At 46.3% G+C, this 12,020-nt stretch overlaps 1 protein-coding gene across 13 annotated transcripts in view; it reads left to right on the top strand.

The window, feature by feature from the left end:
* LOC139545765 (cotranscriptional regulator ARB2A homolog) overlaps positions 1-12,020 on the top strand; it is a 199,689-nt gene that overhangs the window by 55,898 nt on the left and 131,771 nt on the right. The window lies entirely within an intron of this gene.

Raw genomic sequence — 12,020 nt, forward strand, 5'->3', positions numbered from 1 at the left:
TTACTAGCCTGGCCCTACCCATTTGACCTCTCCTACACCTGACTCGTGGTCCACCCGTCTGCCTGTCTGTGTTTGTTGATCAGTAGCGGCAGGACTCGTCAGCTTCTCATCTCTGACCAGGATAGCGCTGGGTAATAGTCCCACGCCTATACACTGACCTGCCCATCCATGTCTGAGGACGTCGGGGGATGGCGTGGTAACCGGCCACTAGGGGCAACAGTGAGCGCTGTTACCTTCAAGTAGCTTTCTGTTTTGCTAGGGACAGGAATGGACGGGAATGGCGGATGGGTATAAGCATCTACCTTTGATTCCAAAGGTTGCAAGTTGTTTTTGAGATTTTGGTTTTAAGCCTATCCCAGTCGTTAACTCTTAACTCAACCATTCAGAGTTAATGCCTAACCTTACGATTTTGGAGTTAATCCCTGAATTTAACCCTAATCTTAATAATGTAACCTTAAATGCTTCAACATTTGACTTTTTCAGCTACTTCGAAATTTGACATTCGTAAAACATGGATGAATGTCTTATTCTGACGTGAGACTGTGAGAGCTAGTCGGACCTGCCTCTATACTGTCATCGGCATGGCAAAGACAAGACAAGCACACTTTAGACTGCCCACTACCCTTATAGGAGAGTCCCATGGGTTTTGAGTGAGTATGATATTGTTGAGGCCAAGATGCCTGGGAGGAGGACAAGAGGGGGTTGTCTGCCCTTACGGGAATGAGCTTGGCGACACTCACAATCTCGCACACATTGTTTGTGAACTATTTGCACACACCTACAGAGGAGTAGGAGTTTCGGTTGTCTCGCGCCCCGACACCCCAACCCAGGGGAGAGTGAGAGTGAGACGAGGGAGGACGAAAAATCTCAACGGGGAGATTTATTTATGCAGCATGTATTATACATGTCTCTCTCCTTTCCAAGCTGTCTGGCCTGTTGTCATCTGACCAGGTCTGGCCAGACAGACAGACAGACAGACGGGCGGACGGGCAGGGTATGTGATATAAGGGGTAAGTTTCCAGGACATCTCAGCAGCCCTGTCCCAGAGGTAGCCTAGCGAACACACAGAGAGACAGGCCCGTTGAATAGCTAATGCCGCCCCTGTCTGCCCCCCCCCCCGCCCCCCCCCTCGTCTTGACACATGCTGGATAGAATAGTGATGGTTTGGAAAGGCCAGCTACATAATAAGAGGGATGCTGGACAAGTATCAAGTATTTAATTACATTATGAAGTGGTTGTTTGTTTCTTCAGGTCAGTCAAGGACCTAGTTTTGATGTATTTTGAAATGTTCTGCTGCTGGTTAGTTAGGGATACAGTTTGTTAATGTTAGGGTTACAGAACATGCTACCTTATTGGATGGGTACTATAGCGATGCAACTGTATATGAATACTTTAAACAATGTGTGTAGACTTTTGTATTATGTATGTTATGATTTATTGTTAGTTTTCGGTATTTTCCTGTTTTCTATTATTTGGGGTTAAAGTCCAGGAGAATTTCTAGGATCACTTGTCTTTCGGCTGGGGTGTGGAACACTTGATAAGGGAGTACGCCTGTCCGTTCAACAGTCGATAAGAGTTAGAAGGATGTGCGGGACATTGTTTTCCTCTGAGTCAAAGCACCGTTAAAAACGTCTCTCGTCTCCAGTGCTGCGTGGACATCATTACAGGAGCTCTCGCCGACCCCGAGTTTGACGACAACGGGAGGAGAGGCTTGTCTCTTTATCACGCCGTCTTCTGCAGACTCCTGCAGGAGACAAGGAAGCGAAGACGCCGTTTCACCTCCCCCCCCCCCCCCCCCCATGCCTAAACATTTTTAATTATATCTTCTCCCAAGTAGCGCGCCTCAGTAACCAAGGAGCTGACATTGATGCATGTGCTGATAAATCCACAAACACTGGGAACGAGATTAACAGCGATGTTTGAGGAAAGGTTGACAGCTAATTTTGCGCAGTGGTCGCGTCTCATTTAGGAGTGATGCTTTTTGATAGAGCGCCACGCCAGAGATTCCGGCGTCTCACGCCGGGGAGGGATGCGCGACTCTTAATGCGAGGAGTTCCGCGGCCTTAGAGCTTTTTTTAGATAGTTTTTCTTATTTTCTTCTTCCTTCTCTCTCTCGCCCTTACCAAGCATTTTGCCTGCTTCCCCCCCCCCCCCCCCCCCGCCTTTGATTGTGCAAGCTTCAGTTAGGATAAAATATTCACCACCGTGTGGGTTTAACTTGCTTCATTTGACACTACTTGAATATGGGGAGTACCTGTGGTCACATGTAGGCGACTAAAGAGGGAAAAGGCAGCGTTTTGAAATAATCCCCTTAATCACAAGCAATGACAGAAGTAGAAGCCTTTCTCTTTTTCTATGGTACTTTGTTATGTATGTTTTTAATATATTTGCAGGACATGGGCTGTTTATGGTAAATGAGCGTTTCATTGTCCCTCTATTGCATCTTATCTATCTGTTGTCGATGCGTGTCCATCTGTCTGCTCCATCTCATCGTGACTTTGATGAGAGAGAGAGAGACGTAGACAGAGGGAGAGAGAGACGATCTTTGTGCTTGATCATTTCTCTCAATAGATAGACACAGGCAGATAACAATCGTATCTGCCACATCTGAATCCCCGTGTTTTCAGATGGAGAAGGGCCTCGCAAACCACTGCCCCCCCTCCGCCCTTTCGCCAACAAGTGTTGTGTCTGTACGGAAGAAACATCTTGTAGTTTTACTCTTGTTCTTTTCTTTATGCCCGTCCTTTTTTTTTTTTTTATCGCATTCTTTTTTTCTCCACTCTTTCGCGCCTCCCCTCTCGGAGTCGGCTCCCCTATCTTCATTTGCAGGCAGCTGACACCTTCTTTCATTTTTCTTTGTCCACATTTTTTTTTTTTCTCCCTCTTTTTTTCTCTCCATCCGTCCCTCTCCATCTGCTTTCGCTTTTGTTTGCTCGGGCCCTCTCTCATCCCAACTTGATAATGAGGAATGTGGTGTGACCCTGACCTCCATCGGCATGGATACGACCCCTGACCCTGCCATGTGACCCCCCAGTCCCCATTTTGACAGCTTGATTAATTACCTAGTGTTATGATTTATGAGAAAGCAGTATGTAAAAATAATAGACAACAGGTGGTCTTCAAATGTTATTATATTTTTTTAAGAGGGTGCTGCTGGTTGTGGTGGTGGGATGGGGGATTTATTTTAGGACTGCCTTGAACGGTTAACCTATATTAGAACCTATTTTCGGGAATGTCCGAGGTCAATAGGAAACTATAAGCTTGGTTTATTTTGTTGTTTCAAGGAAGACTCTTCCGTACGTGTGTAGGCCTATGTGTATGCCCCTTTGTAGAGGATAAAGGGGATTCCATCATATTTGCGTAGCACCACGTGTGTCCTCTCAAGCATGTACTAAGCCATGTGTTAAAGACACTATGGAAAATGGTCTGTATTACATGCACACACACACACACACACACACACACACACACACACACACACACACACACACACACACACACACACACACACACACACACGCAGTCCTTCAATACTTTTTTTCTGAGGTCACATCCTGAGAAAATTGCCAGAGTAAATGGTAGGGCAGAGCTGCAGCCATGCCTGCTGTTAACACTTTAAACAGATGTTGAGACTGGCTGCGGCCACCTCACCTGACTCTTGTACCTATGGTGCAGTTCTAGTGACGAGAAGGCAGGTTACCATGGTAAATATCATCTTTCATAAGGCTAGCATGACATGTTGCTTGGTACACACACTTACTACTAACGAAAGCAAGTTACATTATGCTTTCCTATGGTTTTGTATGGACACACACACACATATATATACATAATCAACAATCCCAGCAGGACCACCAGCTTGCCCCTGGCCCTCACTTTCTGGCCACAATAACAGGGCAGAGGTCAAGGGATTCCACTTTAACCCCTAAAGGTCGCTCAGGGCCTGTGGTGTTCACTAAGATGAATACCTGGGCCTGGTTACTAGGATCTCATTATTCACCCCCAGACATCCCCAGATTACAGCCTGGATGTCAGATCACAGCTCCAGAGCCAATCACGCCTTCTCAAGCCCAAGCCCCTAGTCCCAGCCCCTAATCCCAAACCCTAGCCTCCAAGCCCTATAGCTGCTGAGTGACCAGATGTAGACCTAGGGGATCAGGCATCACGTGGCCTCGGTGGTTTGGCTTCCTGCAGGTCAACTTGAGTTACGGTTATGTGTGGTTGTGGAGGTGTGTGACCCTTCTCTTTAGTGGTTTACAGTTCTCATTGCTGGTGAAAACAATAATTATAACAGAGGGGAGTTGTGGACATTGTGCGTGCCATCTCTCCCCATACAGTCTTGCGCACACATACGCACACGCGCACCTGTCATACAAAAGATGCATACATAACAAAGGTATGTACAGTATGTAATGCTTAGGTTTGCTATGTGATGTGATTTATAGAAGCCCTTCATTGGCCCTGGTCTGTTGATTCTCTACATACTGTATGCCCCCCCCCCCCCCCCCCACACACACACACACACACACACTGGTCACCAGTTGCCTCCAGAACCATCCTCCGGTGGCCCTGTGCCGGGCCGAGCCGCCTTCTGCCTCCCCCTCTCTCCCCCGGCCGTCTCCCCCACTCGGGTGCAAGACTCTGATTTATACATTAAATAGTTGGACAGGAAAATAGGGAGGCACCGATCATTCCATGATCTATATCTCCCCTCCATTAAAAATGGATGTGTATGCTGAGGGAAGACAATAGAATATATAAATCACAATGTTAACGGCGTAAGAATGGGGATTTTGTATTTATTTCCAGCTAGCCCTACCTCAGTGTGTCTTTGTCTCCCTAGTATGGCCTCAGAGCTGTGTGGACCTCGGGTACAATCTACTGTACAGACACTTACTGTAGGTGACTGATTTGGTACCCAAGGATACAATACTATTACAGTGCAATACGAGGTAGGTTCTCCATGTATTTGAGAGGTAATCATGTTTCTAGATGATCTATTAAACTAATGTTCTGCTTTACGTTCCGTATGCGCCTCTGTTTAATCTCTAGTAACGTTGGATCTACACATGGTGAAAACTATAGCAGACTGGTTCGTGTAACCACAGGAACACAGGAGTGCGTGCGCGCGTGTGTGTTCACTGTCACTTCACCGTGAACGCTTGACACGTTGCCCTCCTGTATTTATTTATTTTTTGACAAATGACTTCTGTAACATTTACTTGCACAATCGATAGCTCTGACAAATTCCACCTGACCGTTGATTAATGCTCCGTCCAGCCCCCGCCACCACCCCACGGTGTGCCGTGATGAGAGCAGATGAAGCAGTCTGTGCTAGTGTATGCATCACCATAGGATGGGCTCTCCAAGAGTGTGTGTGTGTGTGTGTCTAAATCTCTGTCTGTGTGTGTAGTTTCATCAGACAAGAGGAATTCAGTATCAGCCTAATCTCTTGACATGTGTTGTGGAGTTAACACAGCCACAGTCCTTGTGTGTTGAAATGGATGGCTCTTACCATAGTGTGGTTCAATGGAGGCAAATCCATGTTATTGGTTGTCTTCCTCACGCTCAAATATGCCTGGGACTTGCTATAGTTTGCCACTTTCCTGTGGCGGTCCTCATGAGAGCTAGTTTCACCATAGCGCTTGAAGGTTTTTGCTACTGCACTTGGAAAACACTTGACATTTTCCGCGTTGACTGATCTTCATGTTTTAAAGTAATGATGGACTGTTGTTTCTCTTTGCTTATTTGAGCTGTTCTTGCCATAATATGGACTTTGTCTTTTACCAAATAGGGCTACCTTCTATATACCAACCCTACGTTGTCACAACACAACTGATTGTCTCAAACACATGAATTCCACAAATTAACTTTTAACAAGGCTCACCTGTTAATTGAAATGCATTCCAAGTGACTACCTCATGAAGCTGGTTGAGAGAATGCCAAGAGTGTGCAAAGCTGTCATCGAGGCAAATGGTGGCTACTTTGGAAGAATCTCAAATATCAAATATATTTTGATTTGTTTAACACTTTTTTTTGGTTACTACATGATTCCAAATGTGTTGTTTCATAGTTTTGATGTCTTCACTATTATTCTAGAATGTAGAAAATAGTAAAAACGAAGACGGGTACTGTACAGGTAGGGGTCATCCATTCTATTGGAAGCGGAGTGTATCAGAAAGAGTGAATGAGAGTAAGGGAGCGTAGAGAGGGCCTCGGGAGATTTGGGCTATCTTCTCTGGTGTCAACCAGCTTCTACAGTAGCTCAGAAAATGAAAGGAAGCTAAATGTAGCCGAGTTGCTGAGATGAAATCGTCCAGGAGACGTATAAATAATTGAGATGTGAGGGAGCCTTTGCTTTGCGTCAAGTGTGTTGCTCGTATCGCTGACGCGTGTGTGTGTGTGTGTGCGTCCGTGCGGAGGTGCTGAAAATAAACAGGTCCAGAAGAGAAGTAGAGAGAGAGGGGGGGGGGGGAAGGAGAGATGTAAAGTCAGACATGAAAAGATTCTGAGGCACAGGGGGATATGAACCACTCCTATTCTCCTCACTTCCTCCCCAACAACGCTCCACTTTGAACTCCTGTATAAATATTCAGTTGAGCCTGTAAACAATATCTAAATGAGCACACATCCATGCCCAAGGTTAAACTTCCTTGTTTTTTCACTCTGAACAGAACTTGACTTGTTAGATAAGGTTACTGTGGATTAGGACATGGCCTAATTATGCTAATGTTGATCATTATTATAAACACAGTGAGGATCACAGAGACTCGTTCAGGTTGTTATTAAAAGCGACATTGAATTGACTGTCTCTGTACAGTAATAAACAATGTTGTTGTACGAAGACACCCACTGTCTATTAGACAATCAATTTGGTTTGTTTGTGGTTGTGGGTGCTTTTGTTGGTGTGCGTGAGTGATTGAATCTATTTACTTGGGACAGTAGTATAGATAAATCTCAGATAGCCACAGGAAAATATTACGGCAGCGACAGGATTTTAACGTTTAGTCCTTAATAATGCTTGCACGGTGGTTAGGCTATTAGCTGGTCAAAATGAGGCTACATGGAAAGTGGAATACTGTTAATATAACTGTGTTAGTGTGGGTTTTCAGGGAATTTATGTAAACCACGAAGTTCTCAGCATCAAAAGAGTGATCAAATGATGATCCTACATCTATATATGTGTAGAAGGGCTGGTCTTGGGGGGTGTGAGAGAGAGGGGTTGGGGGTGTGAAGGGCTGGTCTTGGGGTGTGTGAGAGAGGGGTTGTGGGTATGTGTATATGTGAGAGAGGGTTGGTGGGGGGGGGTACAGTGTCTTAATCTGACAGTGCTTTGTGAGCTGTGTGGTTTCTGGGAGAGACGAGGAGAGGGGGATAATGGGCCCCTGGCTGCTGAAAAAGCCCACGTGGAGCCGGAGACAGGCAAGGTCACCCAGAGCAGGGGTGGCCCTGAGAGAGAGGGGGGCCTGCCTCAGCCCAGGAGGGGCCCATTTCATATAACTGTATTTCCATTCCCGCATGCTCCACCACCAGGGCCTCCCATGCTTCTCTATGGGCTCAAAGAGAAAATCTCTCTCTCTGCCTCTCTCTCTGCCTCTCTCTCTCTGCCTCTCTCTCTGCCTCTCCCGCCTCCCGTGCTGTCTACCTGTATCTCAGGTATTAGTGTAAGGCTGTATTAATGTTTCATCTCAATAGAACACATTGTGGCAGCATCATTATCTGCTGAATTAGCCGCGAATGTGTGTTCATGAATTGAGACCGAGTGTCTAGATGTGGCTTTGATTCCCCACGTTCATTTTCCGGGTTGGTCTTCTTTTTTTTTTCTCTGTCTGCCTTGGTGCCTCCTATCCCCAGTGTAGCCTCCAGACATGTTGCCGCCTTGTCTCCCTCCCTCGCCGTCTGATTGGTTGGACAGTGGCGAGCGCGCCTTTGCCCTCTGCCTGTCAAGTCGCGGCAACCAATCACGGGAGGGCTATCACAGAAACAAGGAAGCATAGCCGATGGTGTCGGTACAGGGAGTGTCAGCTGCCCTGATACTAACACAAGAACAACCCCCCAATAGGGATTAGACAGAGCGTTGCCAGCCGTAGCTGATAATGTAGCGAGCACATACAAGACGTACACGGTTTCATTCAGATACAGATTCCCTCTCACATCAGTGTACAACACCATAGTATACACCGTTGTATACACGTTGATACACCCATCTTCCTAAAGCTCACAGCGCTACAATATATTTTCCTTAAAGCACACACACACACACACACACACACACACAATCATCCCCTTTCCTACCCACATGCCCCCTTGACCACTATCAGCCATGCTTTGTACCTGTCAAGTGCCTGTCCTTTTTGCTGTGCCCAAAGGCCGTGCGTGCTAGATGAGAGCTCGCACATCAAAGACTCTACACACACACACACACACACTCACACACACACGGTTTTTGGCCGCCTCTCTCCACTCACACACGTTTCATTTCATTACAGCCCAACTGTGAACATGGGGATAGCGTCTTCTTAAAGGGACGCCCTTAGCCTTAGATTTTGAGAAGGCAGACAATGGTTCGTTACCGTTCCACTCTCTCACGGCCAAATATGACCACAGTCTGACCGCGTAGCTTTATCAAAGCGCGTTGGGTCCAATAAACAGCCCCGAGCGTTAGAAATGACCCATCAATATTTCCCCATTGACGCGCAGCATTTGCGTTTTTATCCTTTGTCGCTACGTATCTGCACTTTCTTTGCGAACTGATTAGATCCATTGATGGCGTTGAATGGGATGTATAATAAGATCTGTGTGTGTGTGTGAGATGTCAGGCTGATACTCGGCGCGGCGTTAGTGACACGCCGGGAGATGGAGGAGGGCAGAGACTGACGGCAGAGCAGGGCTTCCTGAGCGGCGGCCATTGTTGTGCTATCTGAGGGGAGTCGGCTGGTCTTCGACAGGCCCGACAAAGGAGCGCTAAAGAGCGTCCGGAGAGGGGTGACGGGGGTGGGTCCCCCCTCGGAGGGGCCTGGGTGACCCCTCTGACCGCTGCCCTCTGGGCCAGGGCTCTGTGTGGCGGTGGCACAGGGCACTCAGGGGCATGGGAAGGGTGTGTGTGTGTGTGTGAAGCTTATCCTGCAAAGCTCTGCATAAAGAAACACTGACGCAACATCAGTGTCCACACCAAGCGAGAGCGTGAGATTCTTTTCAACGCTGACAGGCAATCGAGACAATCAGCGCTAACTAGGGTAGTAATTATATTCATGTGTAATAGTACTTCGTTATAAATTATACATATCATTTGTTGTTAAATACAAGTTCAGCAATTTTTTTCCCTCATTACATAGCGATGGCACCACCTTTAATAAAAAAAGACCTTGTACTTACTGTTGGCATTCACTTTAAAGATATACAAAACACCAGAATACATTGACGATTTAATAAATAACCTCTGCAGTTCAGCCTCTTAACTCTCTTTCCCCTTAGTGTAAAATGCCTTTGCTGTTGGACAGAACAGCAGGGTGAGAGCGAGGGAGAAGACCCAGAGACCAATGTTTGCCTGAGACCGCCGAGACCTTTCTCTGTCGACGTAAATGATGGTTTCCGACTTGGCGATGAACCCGTGGCCCTACTGCAGAAGTCTGTGATGCTGGGGACCACCGGTCCCTCTCACAGTAATGCTTCAGGGTGACTGGGCAGCACTAAGGGTTAGCCACAATTAGCCCAGGCAGGGCTTGGTCACACAGGGCTAGCATTAGCACAGTAGGCCTAATGGTGTTCACCCATTAACGCTTTGCCCTATGTGCCGCGTAGATCTTAGGCACATGGATTGATGGATGGATGGGTTGAACACTTCGTGTTTCTGTGAAGGGACTCTCCCTTTATCCATCTCTTTCTTCCCCAATCCATTTCTTTCTTTCTTTCTTTGTCTTTTATTTCCGGCTCCCTCTCCTCTTTCTGTCTCTCTCCATCCACCCTCGCCCTTTGTCTAGTTCTCTCTCCCTCTCGTTCTCTTTCTCTCTCGTTCCTCGTCTCTGATTGAGAGGAAGACAGTGTTGCCAGTCATTTTCCCAGCCTGCCACCAGTGGGCAGTGGCACAAAGCTGGAGCGGACCTCCTCTCCTCGCCTCCTCTCTCCCATCTTCCTCTCCTCATCCTCTCCGGTCGTAAGGTCCGTGTGAACTGCTCCATGGTGGCTGTGCCAACAAAGACAGCCCCGGGCCTGTGCTGAACTGAGCTAAGCCACTTTAATAGAACCTGACCTATTACTTTACCCCTCCCTCCCTCCCTCCCACTGCAGATAGCTAGTATGCCCAAAAGAGGAGGAAGATGAGAAAGAAAGACTTCTCCCTTCTAGCTCCGCTCCCAGCCCAGGTGGTGCTGTGGTGCGGGGCCGTACGTGCAGCACCTAACACACAGGAAGAAAATGAACTTAAGTCAGAGCCAACAGCCGAGGAACTCCTCTAGCTAAAGAATCCTGTAAGCTCCCTAATAAAAGGCTTCGTCCGTATAACGTCAACGTGCGGGTTGACGCTTTATATCAATGTGTGGAACAATGGGTTTTATAGGGGTTGTCAGTTGTTTGATTGCTATTGTTTGACTCGTGTTAATGGACAGCTGTCAGTGATGTCACTTTGACGGTGATCCTGTACTTAGTTTGGTAATAGCCGTGTTGTTTTTACAGAAGCAAACTGGAAAAACAAATGTATTGAATCGCGTTTGTTTCATTTAGCAACTTCTCTTTCGGTCTTAATATTGTGATTCAATTCATTCTTACTTCATTTTCTATTTTACAGCTTCCTAAAAAGTCTCTGCTGATTTAAAAACGGAATTATTTATTTAATTGAATATATTTCAACTCAAAATATTTGTCTAGCGATTTAAGGTGTCGGTGTCAGAGATTTTGCGAAATAGCTATGACCTAAAATGCAAAAATAGATCCTAGTAAAGTGTGCCCTTAATTAATACTTGTATAAAATCATTATATAATTGTTTGTGAAAGTACTCCCACTACTGCTGCAATTTGTCTTATTTGAGATTGTCTGAAAGTTTGATTCTAATCATCCTAAAGGGAGTGGTGGGGGCTTTGGCTAAAGCCTTCGGTCGGAGAGAGTGTGAAAATAAGAATAATTTTATAGTCTGGGGACGTGTGAAAGTGTCATTTTGCTGTTGTCAACACACACCAGGTGCTAATGTGTGGGGCAGGTTTGACATCGATGGGCGGAAGAGGGACACACACATTGTGTTAACACTTATTAAAACGGAGGAGACGTGCTGCAGTGTGTAGACAGTGTGTGTGATGGCGTCTCTGGGAGGAATCACAGCGAAATTTCCTCACTTACTCCTACACTTGTCTTCAAAAAACCTTTTTGTCAGTTCAGATCTGCCAATTTTTTTGTGTGTTTAGTGCGTGTGTTCGGTGCGTGTGTGTGTGTGTGTGTTTGTGTGTGTGTGTGTGTGTGTGTGTGTACAGAGGGAGAGTGTGTGTGTGAAGTGCTGCCAAAATGGAAAAGGAATCCCTCCGTTTCCTGCTTTAGTTTGAGAGTGCTTGGGATAATAAACACACTTAATTAAAAATGTCTTCAGAGTTGAAGAAGTCACTAAGGCCTCGTGGAAACTTCCCCTGACCATAATAGTTTCTGCCTGTTTCAATTCCGAACAACTTACAGGACATTTTCTGACTTCCTTATCTTAGTTTTACAGCATAATGCCATTTAGAATTTGTTTGTTCATTTTGTATTTTGTTTCTGTTAATAGTTGTATGCCCCTTGTTATCCTCACAACTTGAATTGCAGTTACGCACACACACACACACTGATCACACACATGTATACGACAGCCACTAACTCTTGAGTTGAGTGATGGAGGGATCAATTCGTTTTGATAGTAAGTGACACCTGGCCTTTGGACCCAATGCTATTCACTGGCTGAGACTCCTGTCACTGAGTTCTAATCCTGCATCCAATAGTTCTGCTGTCTGACTCCTACCATACCTCGTCTGTCTGTCTCTCTTGCCATGGCAAGACGGACTGT

The sequence above is a fragment of the Salvelinus alpinus genome, chromosome 19, assembly GCF_045679555.1.
Source record: "Salvelinus alpinus chromosome 19, SLU_Salpinus.1, whole genome shotgun sequence".
NCBI lineage: Eukaryota > Metazoa > Chordata > Actinopteri > Salmoniformes > Salmonidae > Salvelinus > Salvelinus alpinus.